The sequence below is a fragment of the Leucopleurus acutus genome (genome assembly GCF_964270905.1).
Source record: "Leucopleurus acutus genome assembly, chromosome: 2".
In the NCBI taxonomy this organism is placed as follows: Eukaryota; Metazoa; Chordata; class Mammalia; order Artiodactyla; family Delphinidae; genus Leucopleurus; species Leucopleurus acutus.
Window position 1 is genome coordinate 135,129,664 of NC_139143.1, and position 25,587 is coordinate 135,155,250.

The 25,587-nt window shown below is 44.0% G+C and overlaps 1 protein-coding gene across 1 annotated transcript in view; it reads left to right on the forward strand.

Annotated features, from left to right (window-relative positions):
* Positions 1-25,587, forward strand: part of GNG12 (G protein subunit gamma 12) — a 124,494-nt gene that overhangs the window by 35,220 nt on the left and 63,687 nt on the right. The window contains exon 2 of the mRNA XM_082833689.1: positions 14,574-14,627. The gene's annotated coding sequence lies outside the window, so the exon portion shown is untranslated. The remainder of the gene's footprint in view (positions 1-14,573; positions 14,628-25,587) is intronic.

The following is a 25,587-nucleotide window of genomic DNA, read 5'->3' on the forward strand; positions in this document are numbered from 1 at the left end:
AAGGCAGACAGTTGCTTTATGAGTTGAATTCTCTGAGCATTTTTTGAAGGCAATAAAGCATTAAGGCTTTAGTAAGAGGCAAGAGACTGTAAAACATGTCAGTTGCTTAGTAAAAACTCAGGGTGCAGCCACGAGTTTGTGTACGTTGAACTGGGGGACCACACCATTGACCCTCAAGGGGATGGGACGCCCTAGCCCACCCCCTGGTGCGGTGTTTCAGAGAGGGCAGACATATCAGAATCAAAAGTGCGTGTGTGTGCAGGGGGGTCGTTGAAAAATGATGTCTTATGATTCATTTGGGAAAAGGGGAAATATTTATTTTCATAACACATCCGAAAATCAAGTTCAACAAAATACTTCTGGTTAGTTGACAATATGCATTTATTCAGTAACAAAAAAAAGATTATTTTATTGAATGCCTCGTCTGTGTCAGGCGTTGCCTCGGGCACTGGGGGTACAGCAGAGAACAAACAACGTCCTTTTCTCGCGGGGTTTACATTCCAGTGGAGGACAGGGCTAATAATTCAGTAGAATAGAAAAGAGAGCGTTAAGTACTATGAAGAAAAGCAAAGCGGAGTAAGCGAAGAGAGAGCAGGGCCTCTCTGAGGAGATTACACTTGTCAGAGACCCAGAGGAAGTGAGGCCGTACAGTGTGCAGGCCTGCGGTGTCTGTGAGAAGAAGTCCAGCAGCGGGAAGGATCAGTGTCATGGCGTATCTGAGGAGACGGGGAGGTCGGTGTGGCCAGATAGAGTGACCCGCGCTGGTTCCTGTAGAGCCAGGTAGGCAAAGGGTGGGTGCGCTAAGCCTGCTGGGAAGCCATTGGAGGGTTTTGAGCGAAGAATGAGGTCATCTGAGAGCACGAGTGCCCCCTGCTGACGGGGAGCAAGAGGGAAGCCCAGAGATAAGCATGGAGGCTGTTGATGTCCTCCAGGTGACAGATGCTGCCAGTTTGGACAAGGAAGCGGGAAGGGGAGGAATGCGGAGATGTGATAGAATTGGGGAGATGTTTTGGAGGTGGGGCTGACAGAGTGTGCTGACACATTGACTGGATGTAGAGTAGGTAAAAATGGAGCCAAAGATGACTGAGGATTTTGCCTTGAACAAGGGGCATGAATGGTGGTGTCCCACTTTTAGCACTAGGAACCCCAGGGGAGGAGCCGTGTGAGGAGATTATTAATTTGGCTGTGGCCATTGTTACAAGTTTCAGATGCCTAATAAGGCATCACTGGGGAGATGTTAAGTCAGATAAAAGACTGGGAATGGAGATGTAGATTTAGGGAAGAGGAAAGGGGGTGAGAATGCGTGTCATAGTTTCCCAAAACAACTGAGGAAGGGCACATCAAAATCTGGTTGGGGAAGGGAAGGGGAAGGCTTTATGGTTATCAGAAATGAGTGTGAGTTTTAAAAGGTTAAGAAAGACTGTCTTACATCATCAGTATCCACAGCTCTTCCTAGAATTAAGGGAGACATATTCATAGGAACAAAAGCCAGCTTTGCCAATAGAAGATAAATAGGAACTGAATTTCTGAATTAGCTGTTCTGTTACTCTTTTGCTAGGCTACTGTGAACATCTTAGGTATAGATAATTAGATATAAACATGTACATCTGTCTAAAAACATGTACAGATTGTTTTTTTTTTTAATTTATTGGAAGCCTGGGGTATGTTAAGAACTCGTTCTTGTGGGAAGGAAAACAAATACCTGGAAGTTTAAAGTACAGCCTGTGCTGTCAGAAGACCTTATAGTCAAGTTGTCCATGCAGATACATGAACAAATGAGAAGCATGAGGGTCCAAGGAGAAGGCTGGGTGTGGAAATGACTAGCTTCACGGTTAGAACATTGCTGAATGCCCTGGGCTGCGTTTAAAATCCTCCCAGTGGTATGGGGAATGACAGATTTTTTTTTTTTTTTCTTGGCTCTGGGTGGTGGTTGTTGGTTTTTTGTTTGTTTGTTCTGTTTGTTTTTTCCTGGTGCAGTGGGTATATATTTGTATATTTCCCTAAGGAAGGGTCAGCAGTTTGTGTCATTCAGAATGTATGTAAAACGGGAAACTCCCTGAGAATATCTGGAGGGGGTGCAAACTAATGTTAGAATAGAGGCCGCAAAGGTGGCTTTACCCAGGAAGCAAGTGCAAGTGGTAGGTTTAAGTACAGGAAGGTTGTACCGATTTTCTTAGGCGCTATCTTCTCGTTGAATTGTGGCATCAAGTGGATTATATTGAACATAGTTGGATTTGTTTGTGTGTTTGTTTGTATAAGCTGTTCACCTCTTTCTTGACGATACAGGAAAAAGATGGACAATCCTTAGAAGATTCTGAATGCGCAGCCTTGTTTGGGTAGCTGCAATGAAAGACTCTACTGAACCATCCAGTAGAGTCCAAGTCCCGAAACCAGGGTGATATATTTCATAGCATGTGCTCTAAGTGCCTGTAAACATGTGGGACTTGGAGGGAGCCACTTGAGGACTACTATTCATTGCCTTCTGCCTCTGAGTCCAAGGCCTGCAGAAGTATGTTCATCCACAGCAGCAGTCTGGCAGAGTGAAAATAAAACTTCTCTCTTGTTTTTCTGACTCAGGCTCAGGGCAGTGCCCTTTGCTGCATCCTGCCCTCATTATGCTGCCTGACTCTGTGCAGCGGACATAACCTGAATATTTCTGTGATGAATCTGTCTGTCTCAGTGTCTGACGGAAAGTGTGTCATGGAAAGGAGTGATACGATTAGAGAGCTAAGCCTCGTGGACAAAATGATTATTTTCAACATAAAAGCAGAATCTCAGTTACCCAGAATGCTCCCATAAAACTGGACTTTTTCGAGGGAAACATAGTTCTAATATATATTCTTGGTGATAAATGCTACTAAATTTTACTCTTTTTTTTTTTAAGTTTTCTGAGGCTAATAAAATTCAACCCTATTGAATAGTTTTTTTCCAAACATGATTGGATCTTAAAAATACTTTTTTCCTTGAAAACTAATCAGAAATGTGTTGGAGATCATTGTCTGTTGCCAGAAAAAGAGTCTAAGGTCATATCTTCATCCATTCCTGCTTCAGGAGTTCTCACAAAGAGCACTGAGCCTGGCTAACATTAGCTGAGCTTTGGGGGGTGGGAGACGGGAGCAGGGGTGCCTTTGAATCAGGATTTAACGGTGGGCCCTTGGCTTTTACCACTTTGAAGTCTTTCTGCGTCTTCTGCTGGCTGCAGGCCACAGGGGCTGTCTTACTTATTACCCTGTGGCAAGGAAAAGAGTGCCCTTGAAGAGCTTACATTCCCTTTTATCAGACAAGAACCGTGTGCCGCAGCTGCCCGAGTCAACAGCACTGTAGCAAAAGCTCAAGGACTGCCATCATCTCATCCACAAGCCCTGGTAATTTTCTCTTCTGTGGTTCTCCATGGCCCAATTTTTTTTACCGTCAGTCATTCTCTAAAGATTTATCAGCTACCCTCTGCCTGTCAAATATTGCCGTAAAGTAATATCCTACTGGGCCTGTAGTTATTGGAAACTGTGTTACTATTTTTGTCTTCTCAACTTTCTTAACTCTCTGTTGACCAGTAGGAATGTAAGCCATTGCAATGGATATGGTCCCTAGTTAACAAAGATATATGAAAATATGTTTACTACTCTGGATAGGTAAGTAGATTCACTTATTTAAGGATGATTTTCAGTGTTAAATTTGAAAGGTATTTGGTTAATTCTCAGTTAACAGCAAGAAGAACAGAAATTAAATTCAGACCCTCTTTTGGCTGATTACTGTTTTCAGTAAGTGTTTGGAGGGTGATTCCCTTCAGCGTGACAGCTAGTGACCACTAGGCCCTAAGCTAGTCTTTGTGCTTTGCAAATATAATTCAGCACGAATTATTGCAAATGACATAGGACCCCCAGACAAGCCCCCAAGGTATCCAGGAGGGTCCTGAAGCTCCAAAGGTCTAGGTTAGCTTCCAGGGAGTTAGATCACACTTAACGTTGCACTGGTTCTAATATAAAAACCTAGGGCATACGAACTCTGAGTAGGTGACCATCCATCTTGGTTTGTATGGCACTGAGGGGATTCCTGGGACGTGAGACTTTCAGTGTTAAAACTGGAATGTCCTAGCCATACCAAGATGAGTTGGTTTCTCTAGTCAGAAGAAGAGTCAGTTAACAGAAAGGAATATCAATAAATACTGTCTTCTAAAACCAGCAACTTATCTGTAGGATGGGGATGATTCTCTCTTCTGCATGGGGTTGTGATAAGGCCTACTCACTGCTCCTCTCTGGGATAGGAGTAGGGGTTGGGTAGCTGGCTATGTGTTTTTCCTTGGAATTGGGGACCAGCATCATCTCTGACGGGCAGTCTCTCTCCTTGCCCTCCTCTAGAGGCCTGTTGCCTAAGAAGGCGTTGGCTGTTCCCTCGGGGTGAGACAGTGCCAGCTGTTTCTGACGTGAGGATGCTAGAGATCCAGGGTTCTTTCTGTTGTGTTTATGTTTCCCACTGTGGTTACCCCCTTTGGGTTTTACCTGCTACTGCCTCTTAGGTAATAAGGCTTCTCACTGATTTGAAACTCTTTACTCATTTTTTTTTTTAAATATATGAAGTCCTTAAGTATTTCAATTTACCACATCACTTGGCATGTAGAGTTGGGTTGAGAAATGCTCAAAGAGTTTTCAGATTTTTTTCTCATTTTTTTAAAAAAAATTATTGAAATGTAGTTGATTTACAGTGTTTCAGGTGTACAGCAAAGTGATTCAGTTATACATATATATAAATATATATATTCTTTTCTTACATTCTCTTTCATTATAGGTTTTTACGTGACATTGAGTATAGTTCCCTGTGCTATACAGTAGGTCCTTGTTGGTTATCTATTTTATATATACTAATGTGTATATTTTAATCCAATTCGAAAAGATACATGCACCCCAATGTTCACTGAAACTCTTTACTTTTAAAATTGCAGCCCTGAGCACACACAGGTACTCGCTTCCTCTCCAGCATTTTGTACAAGCTGTGTCATCTGCCTCACTCATGCCTCCCTCCTTTCATCTTCTGGCTAACCCTGGTCACTCTTCCCACTTTAGCTTGGATGCCACTTCCCCCTGGAAGCCTTCCATGATCATTGCAGACTGGTATTGGTGCCTGTCCTCTGTGCTCTCAGAGCTCCTCGTACTTAGCACGATAGATTATGTGCCTCTGGAGCTGTAGTTGCCTGATCAGTTGTCCGTACGACTCACTGTAGGCTCCTTGCAGAGAGGGACTGTGTTTTGTTCTCTGTTATACCCCCAGAACCTTCCACATTGCCAGGAACATAAAAGGCATAGAGAGGCTTATAAGGATCAGGATGGTGGAAGAGCCGCCGAGGAGCAGACCATCTTTACGTACAATTGGCTTCGGCTTTGCAGTGGCCCTGACTATCCTTGCAGTCCTGCTTGGGAGACATGAGCCACTCTAGATCTTTCTCAGAAGAGCTCCAGCCTCTTCATCCAGGGACCGCCATCTAATTTAGTTAGGTCTTCGTTTGCCCTGTCAGACACTGAGCACATTATGAAAACACACGTGCAGTAAGCCACCCACCTGCCCGGCACTGCATAAATATCAGTGGGGAGACATAGGACCCAAGAATATATGTAGGGTGAGAGCCTTCAATTTCATGTTGATTTGTATATACATGACATAAAGATATCTCTACTCTCTCAAGTTTTAATAAAATGTGAAATCTTCCCCTCAGTTCTGAAGATGTGATGATTTGCAGGCTATACTGTATTAAATTGTGAATTTTGGATGTTTCGTTTCATAATGTGATCCAGATTATTTTTCTTTCTCCCTAGTGGACATTAATCGTTTCCTGTGAGTTTTCCTGATATTAGGAAACAGATGTTCCATATTTTTATCTGAGTTTTTTCCAGATGCTGAACCGGGACTTTTGTGTGTGTGTGTGTGTGTGTGTGTGTGTGTGTGTGTGTGTGTGGTGTATGAGTGTGTGTACGTGTACACAGTGAAGTTTTGAGGAATGAGTTATATCAGAATTTGCAAGTAAAACCATAACAGATATATCTACAGAATTGTACAGATGTGTCCAAGGCTGGAAATGCTTTTGGACATTCTGGCTAATGTAGTGTAGTATTGTTTAGCTAATGCAGACTGCTGGCTTAAGACTGCATTAGAACTGTCCCATGATAGTGTGCTTGCCAAAATAACGAGTGGTGTAGCAAAAAGCACACAGTTCATGCAACCTATGATATTTTAACCGAACTGGAATTGCTTTTACCATTGTCTCTCAGCTGTATAAAATTCTTCCCTCATCTCCCCATAAAACACTGACTGAGTGCCACCTGTGTGCTGAGCAGGGTGCTAGGCTCTCTGGGAGATACAAACACAAATAATATATGGACCCTTGGGACCTTATCCAGTAGAAGAGCTGAAACGCATTCTGAAGCATCTGTAATGACAGGTAGAAGGTGGTAAAGGTCGTAGCAATTCAAGGAGAGGAGTGGTTTCATGGAGCCAAAGAGGAAGGGAATATTTGGGGGAAGAAGTGGTACTTGAGCTAGGTTAAAAAAAAATAGTATAAAACAACACTTGCTTTAGGTCTAAGTTATTTAACTTACTGTAACTACATAAGAACTGTGTAAGGGTGGTCCGTTACGTAAGCCATGGTTTTGGTGGATTTGCTAAAATCATACTAACATTTCTTGAGTGCTTCCAGCGCAGCAGGCACAGGGCCCTGATGCTCCATATAAAGGATTTTTAATCAGAAACAGTGTGGAATTGGTGCTTTGTATAATAATCTGTTTTGCACAAAATGCATCTCTTCATTTTACCTTGTGACCTTCCTTTCACGAGGAGGCCTTGGGTTCAGAGAGCAAAGGACTGAGGCCAGTCTTGGCCAACTCCAGGATTCGGGGACCCTCTGCAAGTCACCTGGCCTGTCTGGGTCTCACTTTTCTCCTCTGTAAGGTGGGGATTGTCATTCTCCCCAGCTCACTCACAGGGTAGCTGGGAAAATCAAAGTGGGTGTAAATGGAGGGTGAAAAGCAGTCAAAAGCCAAACATTTTGCCATGAAGCCATGTCATAGCTCATGAGGTTTATACAAAATACGGCTGTTGCTTATTATTAAAACACTGTATAAATGAAAAGATGGTTATCTTAAAATTGCCAAATATCAGTAATATATTTGTAGCAAATACATACACTAACTCTTGATTATCATGCACTATAAAGAACTCATGCAAATTCAAAAGAAAAATATCAAGACCCTGCTACGCGAATAAGCAAAGAATATAGACTTATTGTTTCTCAAGGTAACAAACCATGAATAAACAGGAAAAAATGTCCATCCTCACTAATAATCTTAGAAATACACATTAAAGAAGCATTAGGAATACCATGTATAAAATGTATAAAATTTATACATTTTACATTATACATTTACATTTATATATACATTATACATGTATACATGTATATATATATACATGTATACATGTATATATATACATGTATACATGTATATATATACATATATATACATACAATATATATACATTATACATTTATACCATGTATAAAATGTTCATACATTAATTAAAATACATTAATTAAAATGTTCATACATTATCATACATTAATTAAAAAGCCCCTTTAAAAGCAAAACCTACTAATTCTACTGTTAGGAATTTAGGGAAGCTAGGGAAATAAGTTAAAGGGATGAAAAACGCTGAAGCATGAAGGTTTCCAATGTAATCTTATTTATAGTAATAAAAACTGGCAGTAATTTAAATATCCAGCATTAGGGGAGAGATTTAGGTCCCTTAAACAGTCATTATGAATGTGTGTAGAAACACACAAAAAATATTTGAAATTGAAAGTAAAATGGAAAAAGAAAATAACAGCGTCATATATAGGGTTTTTTCCTGGTGGCTCTATCCTAGTGTCCTCCCTTTTTCTAATCCTTAGAGCAACAATGTGCAAAAGTCGTATTAGTCCTACCTCGCATGTCAGAAAATTGAGGCTTAGGGGTAAATTGTCCCAGGACTTGCAGGTCATTAGCTGAGGACCCAGCATCAAACCTAGGTCTGTCCGACTCCAAAGCCTTTGCTACCAATAGCATATAAACTATGGCCATAGTCACATGACACATGTCTATCGAGGGTAACAGAAAAAAATAAATAGTAGCACTAGTATGGTGGGAATATGGGTCATTCCAAAGAACGCTATCCTTTTGAAACTGCCATTGGGGGAAACAAACCAACAAAAAACGGCCATTGCCCTTTCAATAGAAAAGGAGAAACAAAATATGTGGAGTGTAATATTTCACAATTAACTGTTCAATCTGACTTCTTTATATTCTCTTAAAGTTTGGCAAACTAGGAATATATGTGTATTTTTAAAGATTTCTCACTGGCATTGACATCATGAGGATACTTTCTCTCCATCTTATCCACAAATTAGTTGAGGACATATACCACCAAGCTCCTCAATTAAAAACAAATTTTAAGTCACTAGAAGCTCTCTGAAGATTAAGAACAGTGACCAGGTGGAAGAGTTTCTCCCAGTGAACAGCCCAGACCAGCTCTTTTGACCGGGACATAGTCTCAAGGTGGGGAAAATGGTGTGGCACCATTTGGCTAAAATAGGCCAGTTCACCAGCTCCAGGCGTGCCCTTCCCAGGGACAGAAGCCTTGCACAATAGAGGAAAATGTCACCATTTTGGTGACTGTTTACTGTCTTTTAACTTTGGGGATCAACACTTGATTCTTTAACCCATATGGCATTACTTTATCAAGTCAGTAGCCCTGCCAGCGTGTCAAAACACACGACTTTCTGTGGTGGATCAAGGCACAGGGCATATTTCTTTTGCTTTGTCTTGTCTTTATGGAACATGTGCCTTTTATGCCTACTACAGGGTCCTTTATATGTTTCAAAGGCCCTTTTATATCTGTTTTGCCATTTGAGATAACATCATGTCAGTATTTGCAAGTGAAAACGTAATAGACCTGACCAGAGAGAACAGTGGAGCCGTCTGGAGAGCTGGAAACATTCTCCAACATACTTCTCAATATAATCCATTCCAGATCACTCCCAATTTTGTAGGTGGGGAAATTGAGGCACATAGAAGTTTAGTGATTTTGCTGGAAATCACTGACAGTGAAGACAGCTGGAAGCCAGGTTTATAAATCTAGTGTTCACTCTCCTCCAGTGCCTGTATTATGTTATTTTCTAGAGAATTAAAATGAGACTAGGAACAAATTTGTTCAGACAGATCATAATCCAATTGCCATTCAAAGCTAAATTAGGTCTCCGAGGACTATCATTTTGTATTTTATAATTGCAATAAGCTTTATAATAATGAAAGGAATCTAGCAGGTTATCATGTTCATTCTAGACAAGTCCTGTCCAATAGAGCTTTTTATGGTGATTGAAACATTCTACACCTGTGCTCTTCAGGACAGCAGCTGCTTCTGTGTCCACCTGGCCACTTGGATGTGGCTCATGCACTGGGGGAATGAGTTTGTAACTGTATATATTTACATTTAAATCCCTACATGTGCTAACGGCTATAGTATTGGACAACACAGTTCTAGACTTCTCAGTATTTTTTTGCCATCTCCACTTGGATGTCTCCAAGTTAACAGGGTCAAATCAGAGTTCTTGATTTTCTTTCCTCTCTCAACCCGTTTCTCCCTCAAGGAAACCATCATTGACCCAGTTGCTTGAACCAAAACCTGTGTGTCATCTCAGCCCCTTCCTTTTCCTCATTGGCCACATCCACTTCATCAGCGGGTCCTAGTTGTTTTACCTCCAGAACCTGTCCTGAATGCATCTGTTTCTCTCCATCTCTACTGCTACCATCCTAGGCAAAGGTACCATCATATCTCACCTGCACAATTGAGTAGCCTCAGAATTGGCCACCATTGATCCGTTCACTCACTGTTGCCTTTTTGAAACTCCTCCATTCAGCTGCCAAAGAGACATTGTGAAGCTCTCCAGGGGGTTGCATCACTCGCTGCTTGTAGGAAAGAATTTATAGAACTTATCTAGAAGTTCTCTTATTTTTCTTCTTTGTATACTTGTTTATTTTCTGTTTCCTATTAAATGTAAGGGCCCCTATGTCAGGAACCTTATTTACCTCATTCACTGCTGTATCTCCAGCACCTACAACTGTGCCTGGCCCTTAATTTGCACTCAGTAAACCTCTCAAGAATAATTAAATTACTGTTCATTGTGGAAGGAGATGAGAGAGCAAGATCAAAAATGCAGATTTACAATGTGGTTGTTAATATCTGAGAGGATGCTGACATCCGTATCCGTGGGAAGTTGGTGGTCTCTTTTATATTCTGGATGCAAGTAGGAAGGGTGGGTATTATGGCTAATTGTATTTATGTCTGAGTAGGTGGGTTGGGCGCAGTCCTGATGCAGTCTCTGACATGAGCCAGAAGGAGGTCTCTTTTTCTCTAGAAGTCTATGTATGTCCTAGATCGTGAAGCTTTTTTTTTTTCTACTGTTAGAGAAAGAGGAGAGTGTCCTCCTACAAGGACTTTTATATCCATCCAAGGGAAGTGTAGGTAGTGATGGAAGGAAGCATCTTATGGAACTCTGGGGTAGAAAGTGGCACAACCACATCTGAACAGCAAAAGGAGATTTTCAACATGAGGCTGTTGTTTTAAAAAAAAAAAAAAAAAAGATGTTTGGAACATACTCATAGCCAGTTATTGGAAACCAAGAAAACTTTAGGAAATAGCATTTTCTGTCCTTTTTTCCTTGAATATTGCATTTTTTAAAGGAAAGTGTCTTTTCTGGCATTTCTTTATAGTGGCCAGCCAAGGCATGTTATTACGTAAATCCATGTGCAGTATAAGATGAAACTGATGAACTTGTTGGGGGTATGATCAAGTTAGCCATGCCCTGGCCTGCATTGCTTCTGTTTCCTCTGGTATTAAACAGACCTAGGAAATGACCATTCCCTCAGCACAGGCTGAATTTAAAAGATGAAGTTAAAGCTTGCTTTGTTGGGCTTCCCCAGTGGCGCAAGTGGTTGAGAATCCACCTGCCAATGCAGGGGACACGGGTTCGATCCCTGGTCCGGGAAGATCCCACATGCCGCGGAGCAACTAAGCTCGTGTGCCACAACTACTGAGCCTGTGCTCTAGAGCCCGTGTGACACAACTACTGAGCCCGCGTGCCACAACTACTGAAGCCCACGCGCCTAGAGCCCGTGCTCCACAATGAGAGAAGCCACTGCAATGAGAGGCCCACGCACCGCAACAAAGAGTAGCCCCCGCTCGCCCCAACTAGAGAAAGCCCGCGCGCAGCAACGAAGACCCAACACGGACAAAAATAAATAAATAAAATAAAATTTTAAAAAACCATTTAAAAAATTAAAAAACAAAAAGCTTGCTTTGTTCAAGTGCGTATCTGGAGACTCTTTCTCCTGGTGTGTTTTTATTAGGCCCAAGTTTGTACCCCTGACCCCTGTCCTTCCAGTGCTGTGCCAGTGTTTTCATGTGTGTGCCTTTATGGAGCGTCTGCTGTATACCAAACACATTGCAAGGTCCTGGAAAGACAAAGATGAGTTAGACACATTCTCAACCTCCAGAGATTCTGCAAACAAGTGGACAGAGAGACCAGTAAATGAAAAACTGAAACACAGGAGCCACTTGGATTAACAGAGGGAAGTACAGGGGCAATGAGAGTAGAAGGCAGTGGGACACAGAGGGAGTCAGGCCCGGTATAGCGTTAAAGAGTCCAGGCTCTGGCACAGAAAACGAATTTATGGTTGCCAAAGAGAAAGTGAGGGGAGGTATAAATTTGGAGTTTGAGATTAACAGATACATACCACTATATATAAAATAAACAACAAGGACGTACTATATAGCATAGAGAACTATATTCAATATCTTGTAATAACCTATAATGGAAAAGAATCTGAGAAGAATATATGTATATTCTTTATATATACAGTATAGAAAACTGAATCACTTTGCTATACACCTGAAACTAACACAACACTGTAAATCAAATTACGTCAACTTAAAAAAAAAAAAAAGAGAGTGCAGGCTCTGGGACCAGGCTGTCTGGGTTTACAGTCTGGCTCTGCCATTTATAAGCTGTGTGACCCTAGACTTCTGCCTCTGCCATTTATAAGCTGTGTGACCCTAGGCTACTGACTTAACCTCTATGCCTCAGTTTGCTCACCGGCTAAATGGGGTAATAACCCATTTCATGAGGTTACTGAGATGATTAAAGGAGCACGTAAAGCACTTGAAATGCTCCATAAAAATCAGCTTTTATTATTATCAGTAGTAGTGGTACATAATTATCAGTTGAGTTGAGTGAATACTACTTTACTACTGTTACTGCAGAGAAGTTGCCCCTAAGCCAGCCGAAGGAGTTCACACAGGCTCCCCAGAAGTGTTGATTTTTTAATTGAGACTTGAAGGCAGGCAGATACTGTAGGGAAAAGACATGCTTGACAAAAAGAACACAATCTGCAAAGGTACAGAGAAGTGAGAGTGGCGGGGGGCGGGGGGGGGGAGCATTTAGGGACCTGTAAATAGGTTTGTGTGGGTGAAGGGCAAGTGCTCACAGGAGAGTGCCTGAGGGGCAGGCACGAGGTCACTGGGGCTTTGGAGACTGGGCTAAGGAGCTTGGACTTAATCCTACCACCTAGAGGAAGCCACTGAAGGATTTTCAGCAGGTTCGGGGGTCGCCTTGGGAGACTGGGAGGCAGCACCTCCAGTGGCCTCAGCCCACAGCCTGTTGATTCTAAATGATGTCCCTCACCAGCCTCCTTCCCTATCATTTGGGCAGGAAATTCATGTGTGTGGATTTGATTTTGCTCATTGGGTATGATTTCTTTGGAGGGGGGCACAGATTAATAAAGTGAAAGGATATGTTTATGTAATTCCTTTCTACTCCCTACCCCTGCTAAGACTGATACAGAGATGTCTAGCTTACAGACTCATTTGAGAATCAGATGAAAGTGATAGACTCTTCCCTCAGAAAAATCACAAAGACACGATTTTCCAAAGACCCCACCTTAACCTCTCCCTGCACCCCCATCTCGGTCATCCAGAAAGGCCCCCTAGACACGGTACAGTCTTTTTGACCCCAGGCTTGCCTGTGGTTTTTGTGTTCCCACCCCAAATTATTTTAAATTTAATTTGCTAGTACATCCCATCAATTCTCCATCTGCCATCAGTGCTATTATCTGACCATGTATGATGGGAGCAACCTTGGATCACTTGACAGTTATAATTAAAACTGAAAGTAATTATCTTATTTTGACCTGTTCAAATTTAATTGAGAGTATAGTGGCTAAGGGCATGGGCTCTGGAGACCAGCTACGTAGATTAGAATCCCAGCTCTGTCAGTATCTTATAACCTTGAGTAATTACTTAACCTCTCTGTGCCTCAGTTTCCTCATTACAAAATGGGAATGATAATATACGTACCTCGTGAAGTTATTGTGAGGGTTCATTAAGGTAACATGGGACCTTGCCGAGAACACATAGCAAGTACTATACAGTATTTGCCATTATTATGGGTTTTTTTTAACATCTTTATTGGGGTATAATTGCTTTACAATGGTGTGTTAGTTTCTGCTTTATAACAAAGTGAATCAGTTATGCATATACATATGTTCCCATATCTCTTCCTATTATTATTATTTCTACTAAATGACATCATGGAATGTGGTAATTAATGATGAATTCCTAAGAGCAGGAAAAGAGATAAACAAAATCTCCATGTGCATTTCACTCACTTTGGATCCTTGCCAGTACCTGAAGGCCAAGGATAGGTTCCCTAGGCCCATGCTGTCTGATACGGAAGCCACTAGCTGCTGTGGCTGTTGACTACTTGGACTGCTGCTAGCCCGAGCTGAAATGTACTGGGTCTTGAAGATTTAGTATGACCAAAAAAAAAAAGCAAAATGTCTCATTAATCATTTTTTATATTGGTTGCATGTTGAAATGATAATATTCTGAGTAAATTCAGTTAAATAAATATTAACATTGTCGTCTGTTTCTTTTGGCTTTTTTAATGTGGCCACTGGAAAATTTAAAGTTATATATGTGGCTTGTGTTATATTTCTGTTGAACAGCAGGGCTTTAGGCTCACCGTTATCAATAAAATAAAAAGGTGTGGTTATCTGTGATCAGGTGATCACTATTGAAAAGCCTGGTACACTCCTCCTGTTGCCCTTCAAGTTATACTGGACCATCCGTTTTTTAATCGGTTCCATAAAGGGAGTCATGGCTTGGTGCTAGCAGAAGGGAGTGGAGGGACCAAAGCAAGAGCAACAACCCGGGAGGCTTCCGCTGACTTGGAGGGGTTTGGACAAAAACACTACCATTTATAGTTATACTGGCCTCAGACTTTGAACACTCCCTGAAGGAGATGAGAGAATGCTCTCTGTTCAGGAAGTTGAAATATGTAGGCAGAAAACTCTCCCTATTCCATCAGGAGCCAGAAAAAGCTTTGCTAATCTTTAACTAAAAGAATAAATACTCAATGTGATGGCAGGCACTGGGATCGAAGGCACACCTTTCCAAATGTGATTTACTTACGGAATGCTTGTTTCATTCTATTTCAGATTTATTCCATCACCTAAAAACCTGGTAACGGTGGGTCACACAGAGTCTTACTGGTAAGTGCTCTTTCATTTTTAAAACAAAGTGACCGTTTGACATCACTTTTGAAATGATACTCACACTGCTAAGTTAGATGCATCTCTACTAGTACTATGATTAGATGTCTATTTATTTACATTTTTTTTCCTCTGAAATGATTTACGATGTTTCCATGCCTTAAAAAAACAGATCAATCCATGTTCTTTTGCTAAGAACATGATCAGGCAAAAGATCTATGATTGCATGTCAAATACTATTAAAATAAAAACTTTTTTTGTGTGTTGAAACTATTTCCAGGCCCCTGTTGATAGTCTGCTTGTTTCAAACAGTATCCAAAACAACAAAGTGATACTTCAGCCAAGGAATTCAGACAGTTCCTTGCAGTGTGTTGTAATGAAGACTGGCTCATAGATGTAACATTAGCTTTCTTATTGCCCTATTTTTTCTCTCATCTCTCTTTAAACCTAAATGTGACTGTCATGAGATAACAGTTCTGTAGTGGTAGAAAACTTCCTTTAGAGCTGGGAAAGTAATGTACTTCTGAAGTGAAAAAGCTTCTGAGGCTTCAGGTGACACCGCTCCCTGATATGTGGCGATAATGTTAATTTGCATTGTGTATCAGTTAGCTTTTGCTGTATAACAAACCTCTTCAAAATTCACTGACTCAAAATAGCAATCATTTCTTTATCCCATAATTCTGTCGGTTGGCGATTTGGGCTGGGCCTAGGTGTGTGATTCTTTTGGTTTCAGCTAGGACCATTCATGTGTCTTCAATTAGCTGCAGGTCCAGGTCACCTAGGCTGGGGGGGTCACCTGGCTGTCCGCTGGAGCGATGACAGTGACTAAGACATGTGTCTCACTGTCCTGCAGGCTACCCTGAGCTTGTGCACATGGCATTTGGGCAGGGTACCAAGAGACACAGCAGATGCGTCTTGAGGCCAAGGCTCAGAACTGCCACGACATTGCTTCCACCACATTCTGTGGCTAGTGTAGATTCAAGAGGTACAGGAATAGATTCTACCTCTCGGTGAGACGAGCTGCGGAATCACACTGCAGGGAGGATGGTTACAGAGAGGGGAAGGTTTGCGGCCATTTTCACGATCCACCCGACAGTGTTGATGGGTCTCACGAAAACAGCTGTGATGGAATGAAAAGTGCCTGGAGAGTGCGAGGGCTCAGGTCACGCTCCCATCTCACAGCCCGTCCCCTCGGCCCGTTCTGATCGACAGACCCTGGGATCCTGGTCTTGCTGACTGCCGCCTGGCATCCCGGTCAGTTCAGCAGCATCCTGGGTGGTCTTGCCAATACCAGCTTTCCGCTCCCAGCCTCGCTTCATGGTACGCAGCACCGCCACACCAGTCTTCCTTCAATTCAACTTTCAGGAAGTTCCTCCTTTGCTCAGAGACTGTCAGTGCCCCCATTTCATCCACCACACCAGCCTAGACTCCTCTCTGGCTTCTCCACTTCCATTATCTGGCCCAGTCCTCTCTTGTTCAGCTCCCACTCTTCCTTTTCCTCTAGCCAGACTAGCCTGTTTACCGTCTCTCCCGAGGACACCTCATGCAGCTCACCCCTTCTCTGCTTGGAAGTCCTCCTCATTCTGCAGGGCCTGGTAGAATCTTCCCTTCTCTGTAACGTGGCCTTCCCTGCCTCTTCCCACCATCTGTGATCTTCTCTGCTCCGAGTACTTCAAAGCCAAACACTGTCTTCTGTCACGCACCCTTCTTCGGCTTCGCTAGTCTTACCTCCTCAGTAGCTTTGTCAGTGCCTTGAGAGCAGAAGTTTCCATGTGTCTCCCTTGCAGTACTCAGCACAGGGCCGAGAGGACAGTGGGTACTTAGTCAGCCAGGACCCTGCACCTGATCACCCACCAGCAGCTCCCCAGGATTGCATGAGGTCCCTGTTGAAATACAAGTTCACAGTCCCTTCACTGGGCCGTCTACGTTCATTAGGTGAACCCTGGGGACCTTGAAGCACTCAGATGATTCTGATGTAATAGCTACACAGTTGGCAACCACTTGTTGAGGGAAGAACAAGAAATTTATATGAGACTGGGGTTTGAGTCCTGGCTCTGCTACTTCTTGGCTCTAGGACCTTATAAATGGGACCTTTCTGAGCTTCAGTATCCTCATCTGTAAAACGGAACTAGCATTTAACTTGAGGATTGCCAAGAAGATAAAAAAGGATGATGTAAAAGGGAATGAAGTACTGATATATGTTACAACATGGATAAACCCTGAACATGTTATGCTAAGTGAAAGAAGCCAGTTACAAATGTCCACATATAATATGATTCCATTCATATGAAAATGCAGAATAGGGGAAGCCATGGAGACAGAAGTAGATCATTCATTGCTTAGGGCTGGGAGGTGAAAATGGGGGACGTGGGGAGATAGCTAAAAGGTATAGGGTTTCCTTTTGGCGTGATGAAGACGTTCTAAAGTTCATTCTGGCAGTGGTTGCCCAGTGCCTGTAAATGTACTAAAAACCACTGAATTGTACATGAAAATGGGTGAATTGTATGGTATATGAATTATATCTCAATGAAGTTGTTTAAAAAAAGAATAAAAAGAAGTGTTCCCTCTTTAAAAAAAAAGGATGATGTATTCGCAAGTGCTTTATAAACCATAGAATGTAATTAAAATACATTAATTGATTATGGATCTGTGGCTAGCCAGTGTTTCAAAAGGGGCAGTTACCTCTGTGGCGGTAGTCATGGTAGTGATAGAGGAATAGACAGTGAGTACTCCAGTGGTGGAAGGATTAATAATTACAGCAACAGTAGTCATAATTAGTGTCTACTGTTTATTGAATGCCGACTGTATGCTGGGCACTGTGGTAACTGCTTCCCATAGAATTATTTGAAATTTACAAGAAGATCCCCTTGTTCAGTTGCATCTGTATCATAATTACAGCCTATTCCACCATTAGTGATTTAGTCCTTTGATTTCTCCCTCTTCATTCCTGAGAGAAATAGTTGGTTGAGCCGCTATCAACCATTGACAGCTTACCAGTGTCAAGTACAGGGACCTGTAGAAGTGTGATCTGCTTTGATTGGTGGGAGAAGTTGGGGAAGGGAGAGCAACCAACAGTACTAGGGAGAGAGTAGGTGTGGGACGTGCAGGAATGGACCACAGGGCACCGAACTGCCTGAGGAAGGATGGAGTAGGGGGAGGGGAGTGCAGGAGGGTTGGAGGGCGTGGTCTGAGACATTTGCTGACGTGACAGTTTGGCCCAGGGCTGTCTCCGGTCTAAGGCCCACCACATGCTCACGCTGCTTGCTTGGAACTTCCCTGGAACAGCTGTCACAACAGGCAGCATTTATAAAACTGTCCTCTGTTCACTGTCTGATTCGTTGTACATTATTTTGATTGCTGTTGATCTAGTGTATGTGCCTGTCTTCTTTCAAAGAGTTTTGAGGTGGCTTTTAAACACACATATATTAAGATTCAGACAAAGAAGGAAGGAAGGAAATTTGTGGGGAAGGAAAAGTAAGGTGAAATCCGAGATTAGGTTAGGCCCCCAGCTCTTAAGTGAGAGCCTGTACGCACACTAGCAGCCCCCATGGTCTTGCCTGTGAGTTTCTGAGCAGTCAGTACTAGGAAAACGTGCTCAGGTAGGAGTTCTTGGTGGCTAGAGGATAAAAGCACCCTAGTTACTCAGAAGAAGCAAGGTTGATTGTGATGCTTTCGAGACTTAGAGTAATTGCCCCCTGGGTGTTCGGGAGGAGGATGCCACCTAAGGCAGCGAACAACATCCCTATAGAAATGACTGATGAGGACGACCCTCCATGTAGACCAACGATGTGTGACACCTGAGTGCGGCCCAAGAAGCGCCTTCCAGCCCAGGTGTGCATTTCTCTGCTGGCCTTGCTTCACCCAAGTATAAAATGTAATATTTTCAGGGCTTCCCTGGTGGCGCCGTGGTTGAGAGTCCGCCTGCCGATGCAGGGGACGCGGGTTCGTGCCCTGGTCCGGGAAGATCCCACATGCCGCGGAGCAGCTGGGCCCGTGAGCCATGGCCGCTGAGCCTGCGCGTCCGGAGCCTGTGCTCCGCAACGGGAGAGGCCACAACAGTGAGGGGCCCGGGTACTGGGGAAAAAAAAAAAAAAAAGTAATATTTTCCGCTGTAATAACAAGCATATATATTCATCCCTCCTCCCTCCCGTGTGATGCATGTCACAGACCGTCATGGCTCTTGATGCTGAGCCCAGACATTTGGCTGTGGCCCAGACTTGGCACACGAGTTGAGATCTCCTTACCATCCCAGTTCTAAAAGAATAATAAACAGCTTCCTGGGAAGTACTCAGTGAAAGTTATTTCTCCCAACTCCAAATCGTGCTATGCCCTGACTCAGTCTGTGGAGTGGCTTTTTGACACACAGAATTTACACGGACCCTGTCCCCTGTGACCTGTGTGGCCCACTTCGCTTGCTCCACGTGTATCTCTCCTTCTGTTCTGAGCCCTGTGGCTCTGCGTCATTTTAGATACCAGAGTGTTTTGTACCTTTTGAGGGAACCAGGGCAGTTTGAGGAGCTCACTGGAATAAGATTAGTAGACTCCAAGGATGTATTGGATGGCAGCAAACTATAAACTGAGCTACTTTTGTCCACTTACATGATTTTCTTCTTCTAGTCGGTGACTTTAATAATTTTTGCAGCAGTAGTGTCTGATGGGTTGGCAGCACTGGTAAGGGAGCAGAGGGTGATATGAAAGTAATGTACATAGGATGAAAAAAAAGTTAATTCAGTAAGGATCATTGTCAGAGAGGAGCCCAGAATTCCACGAGGACTGTCCATAAATGGGAATTTCCTTTTGGGCTTTGTCTTCATTGAGATCAGGTTTCTTAGTTAGAATTATTTTGGTAGCAAGTAACAGAAGTCCAACTTAAACTAGTGTCTTGACTTAATGACTAACATGTCCGTGTTGGCATGGACTTCAGGCATAGGTGTATCCAGGTGTTCCAGAAAACATCAGGCCATTATCCTTCACTCTCTCCATCTCTTGATTCTGCTTAACTCTGTCAGCTTCATTCTTAGGCAGTCTCCCCCTCAGTACCTTGCAGAGGTAGCCATCAGCGTTACACTTCCATCATCTTCACAGCTGTGGATCTCAGAGAAAAGAGAGTGCCTCTTTTGTCGTTGTTCTAACAATAGTACCAAGGAGGTCTGGCCCAGTTTGGATTCCTTGCCTGAATCAACCTGGCTAGAAGTAGGCAGTAGACAGTAAGCAGTATCTGCTTGGCCAGGGCTTGTTCATGTGTTCCTTGAAAGAGGATGAATCGTACCCGAAGCACATGGCACAGGGTCCCTAGGAAAAAGGAGGAATTTTGTTACCAGAAGAAAGGAAAGAAAGAGCATGCCAAGCAATTAAAATTTCTAGGTACCAGAGTGCACTGATTTAGAAATTCTTAATTTGGCGTCCATTAAACTTGAAAGGTTTAAAATTAGATTCAGCTTCGGTTACATTGACTACCTATTCCAAGTTTAGTATCATGATCAGACTAGCAACAGTGAGCATACTGAGAGGAGGAGTGTGGGTGACCCCACTGTGGGGTCACGTAGGCAGCTTTTGGCCTGACGACCTCAGGTCGTGTCCCCTGGATCTAGATTATTAACCTGAAGACGACGAATAGACTTCAGTGGATCTGTAATCCATTGAATGAATCAATGAATGGGCTTCTCTAATTATTTGCAAAATGCTGTGTATGTACTTTTTTTTTTTTTACTGGAGAAAGGGATCATGCTTCCATGATTTTTTCATAGGACTCCCTAGCCCCCTACTGCTTAAGAGAAGACTTACTCAAATTGTTTTAGATTTGGCTAGCTTAATCTTATGTGTTCATTTCTTTTCTTGGCTCAACGAGTAGAGTTTACCGTCCATGATAAACACAGCTCCCTATGGAACAGACACAGTGATGTCAGTGGCTGAGTATGTTGCATCAAATTGCATGTTGAGGGTTTTAGGCATATATGTAAACTTTTCACAGTCGTAGTTGCCATTTACCTAATGCTTTTACTCTGGTGTTCACCCTGTGCTAAGTGCTTTATGTGCATTGTCTGAACTGTATATTTATACACGTGACTGTAATTCTCTGAACCTCAGGTTTGTTTTGGTACCACCTGCTGGAACCAGCTCCTTCGGCTGCCTCTCTGGGAACACAGGACACAAAGTCTGGCTTTTCCCTCTTCCCCGTGTCCTCTTTTGTGGGTCCACACCTCTCCACTCCCAACCCCAGAGTTGGAGGAGACTGCTGAGATCGTGCAGTTCAGTGGTTTTCAGTGGTTTTCAAACTTGGCTCTCTGCTTTTCTAGCTCAGGGACTCCTTAGAGGGAAGGATGGAAAGATCCCAAGCCCCTATCCTGCTTTGGTCACCACTGGCTGCTGAAAACTACTCATCTGGGAGAAGAGAGTCCGGAGTTCAATGTCAGACTTGTGGTTGAGTCCGAGCTACTGCTCTGCTCACCTCCCTGTGTGACTCTGGGAAAGTTGCCTTACCTCTCTGAGCCATAGTTTCCTTTTCTGTCAAAGGGGTGATAATACCTGCCTCACAGAGCTGTTGGGGGCCTGGATGAGGTCATGTCTGTAGAGTCCTCGTCCCAGTGCCTGGCCCACAGGCACTGCTGCAAAGGTTAGCTGTGACTAGGACACTGTACAGCGCAGCTTGTGAGACATAATTAAGACACGGCTTTATTCTTGTCTCTCACCGTGCCTTTAAAGTTGATTCACTGGGGTGTGTCTTTCCCCATTTCCTGATAAAAACTTGATCAGGCCTATGACATTTCTGGTTACTCTTAGGTAACAAAAAGTCCTACGACCCCTATAAGTGACACACATACACACACACACACACACACGCCGCATACTTTCTGGAAATTGGAAATGCTCACTTTAATCTATGAACGGTCAGTGTTTACTCCAAGAGGAGACTTCCCTCCATCTTGCCCACCATTCCAGGCCTGCCCAGGTGAGGCAGAGAGGGAGGAAAGCTCTTACCTGACCACTGTTGTCGCGCCTGACACTGGGTTCTCTGAGCCTGGCTGGTGGGTGAATGGACTCTCTTTTGCTTTCCTAGCTGTTTCCATGGCTGTCCTGAGGACTCCCACACCAGCACATTCCACCAGGACCTCCCAGGATTCGGGCAGTGCCTCTCCTTCTGCTGGTTGCTACCATCCTCCATCAGCTTCTCGTTCCCATACAGATTCTCTCTTTGGGGTTCCCTCATCCTCAGTCTGAAGCCCTGGTGGGTAGATCCTGTTTCAAAGAGACCAGAGCTGGCATTCCTGGTGCCCTTTAACCCCCCATCAGAGAAGGGGGCGAGCGGGCCCTTTCTTCTACTCTGTCACCTTATATTGCTTCAGCTCCCCTCCCACATTTTGGTTCCTCAAGCAGGTGTCACATACCAATCCCCGAACTCGAGGAGCCCTCCAGGTGCTGTCTTTTGAAACTCTTGTCTCCAGGTTTGAGATGAAAAGTGGACTCCCACCACTCCACCCACCTTGGGGAGGCCAGGAATCAAAGCATTTCTGAGGAATCTGCCCCACAAAATCCTCCATCACTTTCCACTGTCCTGAACCTGTTAATATCCTCCTTATGGACCTTTGAACCAGCTAGGTCAACTTCTTAGGAATTTCCATATAGTGGTCTGGCCCTGGCTTTGGAATTTCCCATCTGCTGAATCGTGTTGCCACAATGGAAACTTCCACTTGAGCATCTTGTTATATTAACTGTTGGCCCAGTTCGAGGAACTCCTCTGCAACACCCTGAAAAGCGGTCCTTTAGCCTGTGCTTGAAAACTGTCCAGGCATGGCAAGCTCCCTCCCTCCCTCTCTCCCTCCCTCCCTCCCAAGAAGCATCCCATTCTGATTTTCAGATGCTTGGAGTTGTTGGAAAGATGCTGCTCCCATGAAGCCACGCCTGAGTCCCTGTAACCTTGCCTTTGATGGGATCCGAAGTGTGCACGTGAGGCTCGTCTGAGTAAATCTGCCTGGGCTGCAGGGATTCGAGTGGCAGCCAGGTTTGCACCAACACTCTGTTCTCTAAAACCACAGGGAAGCCTCTGACCTTGTCTCTGGGCCGGTTTTCTTTGCTGTCGCGCCAACAGCACATAACCCCAGCAGAAAGCTAGTATTGGGAAACTCTGTGCTCAAGCACCATTTCTCAGCCTCATTACCCTAACTAATATCCTTTCTCTTGATCTGAGAGCTGATTTGCCTTGCTTCATGGGGGCATCTGGATCAGGGGTCCATCCACAGTTGATGAACTCCCCAAAATCAAGCCTTGCCGAATGTGCCCTACTGCCCTCCAAAGACACCCCATCCCTGCTTTTTTGCAGTTTTTCTCGTATGTTTAAGGGTCCTTTGGACTCAGCTGGTTGGTTTGCCTTCTCCCCAGCATCGTGAACTGGGTCTCTCTGCCAGGTGACCTTCTTTGTCATGTGCAAGTTGGGCCACTGTGACGGTGGATCCCACAACAAGTTGATCACTCTGTGTTTATGTTCCCCACCCCATGGTGAAGGCAGCATCTCAGATGAGCGAGCGACATGTGCTAGCAAGCCTCTTGGGTCAGCTAAAGTTGCAGTCACTTTAGGGACAATGGCCTAAGAAAATACTAAATGCGTTTTGGGTCGTTCCATCATGGACTGGTTCCCCTGGCAAGTCTCAACCTTATGTATCCAGATGTGAACCTGGTTTACATGCTAGTGTTACTTTTCATGCTGTCTACAAAGATGTGAGGTGCAGCTCCCTCCCTCTCTCCCCCGCCCCTGTGCCCTCCCTCCTGCCCCACATGATGCTGGAGACAGAGGCCCGGAGCTCAGAATTCATCTCCCCTAGCACTGCTCACCTGTCTTCTTCTCTTGGCATGAAAAAATATAGTGATTTTTACTGGGCCATTCAAAAATCTCTATATATGAAATAGGTAACGGGCTGTTACTGAGAACAAACTTTCTATTAATATTTGTGTGCATTTTACAGTAGGGAGGTGGCATAGTATAAGCAGAGAGACTAGCGTTCAGACCATTCCTCAGCTGCTTGAGATGCTTTGGGCAGAGTGGTTTAGCATCTTTGCGCTTCAGTTTCATCATCTGTTAAATGGGGATAATGACAGTTGCCTTGCAAGAGGGCTGTATTAAAGGAACCAATGCACGTAATGAATTCAGCACAGTGGCCTGTCACATAGTATATATTCAATAAATGGGCTGTTATCATTGTTTGCATTTGACTGTTGTGATGATTTCTAAAAAACTTTTAAAGCCTTGAAGACAAGTGTCAATCCTCCAGCAATAGTTGAGCAAGTCACTTACTCTTAAAGTCTCAAATTTCACACGAATAAGTGGAGGATAATCCTGTACCGGGTTACTGAGAGGATTAAGTGAACTAATCTATATGAAATGCTCAGCACAGGCCTGGCACATAGTAAGCACCCCAATAATGGTGGCCATTAAATAATATATTCCCATCACAATATTAGCTCCATTTTACAGATAAGAATTTGCAGGACACTTTTCTCCTTGTGATAAATGGCTTCATGAAGACACTTTTATATGTAAGAAGTTGTTCTCACTGTTTTGTTCAAGAAAGAACAAGAACATTTAGCAGCTGGTTTGCTTATAAATACCAAACTGTAGCATATATGAAAGTAAGCTATATAACTAAACCAAATGGCTTTCCATTTTTTTAGGCTTCGCCTCATTTCCTTTTAAGTTTTGAGTAAGTGATTTTGCCACTAGATTAGGAGAGTTTATATTATTTTTACAAGTCCCGTGGAAACATGCAAGCATAGCTATATTTAGCTAGATACTCTAAATTCACATCAATTTATTTTGTGCCCTTGCAATAAAGATGCATGGTGGGCACCTTCCTGGCATCCAAGGAGGTCTTGGAAGGGGCCATGGAGGAGAAGACAGGGCCAGACTGTAACAAGATGACCCAAACTGGAGATCGGGGCTTGGTCAGGAGGGTGGCGAGCTGACCAGGGCGGAGCAGGGATTCCTGACAGGGAGGTTTTCTCCTCTCACAGGGCAACACCTGCACTCCGTTGAGCAGTTCGTCCCTAGGGTCCTCTTGGAGCAATGGGCAGTCCTGAGCAACAGAGCTCCTGTCCCCTTGCTTCCTACTGACCAGGTGCCCGTGCTACACCAAATACCAGGCTTGCGAAGAATGATGATGACATCATTCTTTGTTGGGCTGATTCTGAAGTTTGTGTCACTCATGCCTGGACACCTTCGGTGAGGAATGATCCAGGTGAGCAGGAAACCTGTTCATAGGTTGGGTCTGACTTACTCACCCCTGCAGACAGACAGTTCAGCAGTAATCTTCCTTGATGTGGAAACTTGAAATGTGGCCGGGAAGCCAGAAAGCAGGGAGGGACGGGTAGGGGACCAAGCAGTGGGGCCACTTTAGTTGGTGGGTCAGCAAGTGTGTACGGAGCATCTGCCACGCGTGCGGGCAGGATGAAGAGGAAGCAGAACCGAACCTCCTGCCTTCTTCCCTGCCCAGCCCCGTAGCCCACTCCCTGAGGCAGGGACTGAACCAAGGCACGTGGCCTTAGAGAAACCCCCCACTGCCGTTTTGTGGATAAGGCTCACGAGAGCCCCCTGCCGCCACACATGCTCAACTCCAGGGCCCACGAAGGAGCTGATGGCGGTTATGAAGCTTAAGCCTCAGGACCTCTCATCGGCAAGGACCCCTTCTGATGTCCTATAGCTCATTCCTAATTTTGCATTCTTTTTTTAAAGAGGCCCCCAAATTGTACAAGGCTCAGGATCCACAAAAAACTGGATCTGTCCCCGGACCTGGGAGAACTAGCGCAGCGCTCCGCGTCTTTCCTTCCACCCCATTTTGCCTTCACCAAGACACTAAAACTCCAGTTTGCTTCTGAACTCAGGAACAGGCTTTGGCCCTGTGTGTGTGTGTGTGTGTGTGTGTGTGTGTGTCCTCTGCTGCGGCTTGACCCAGCTAGACCTGAGTTCCCTCCC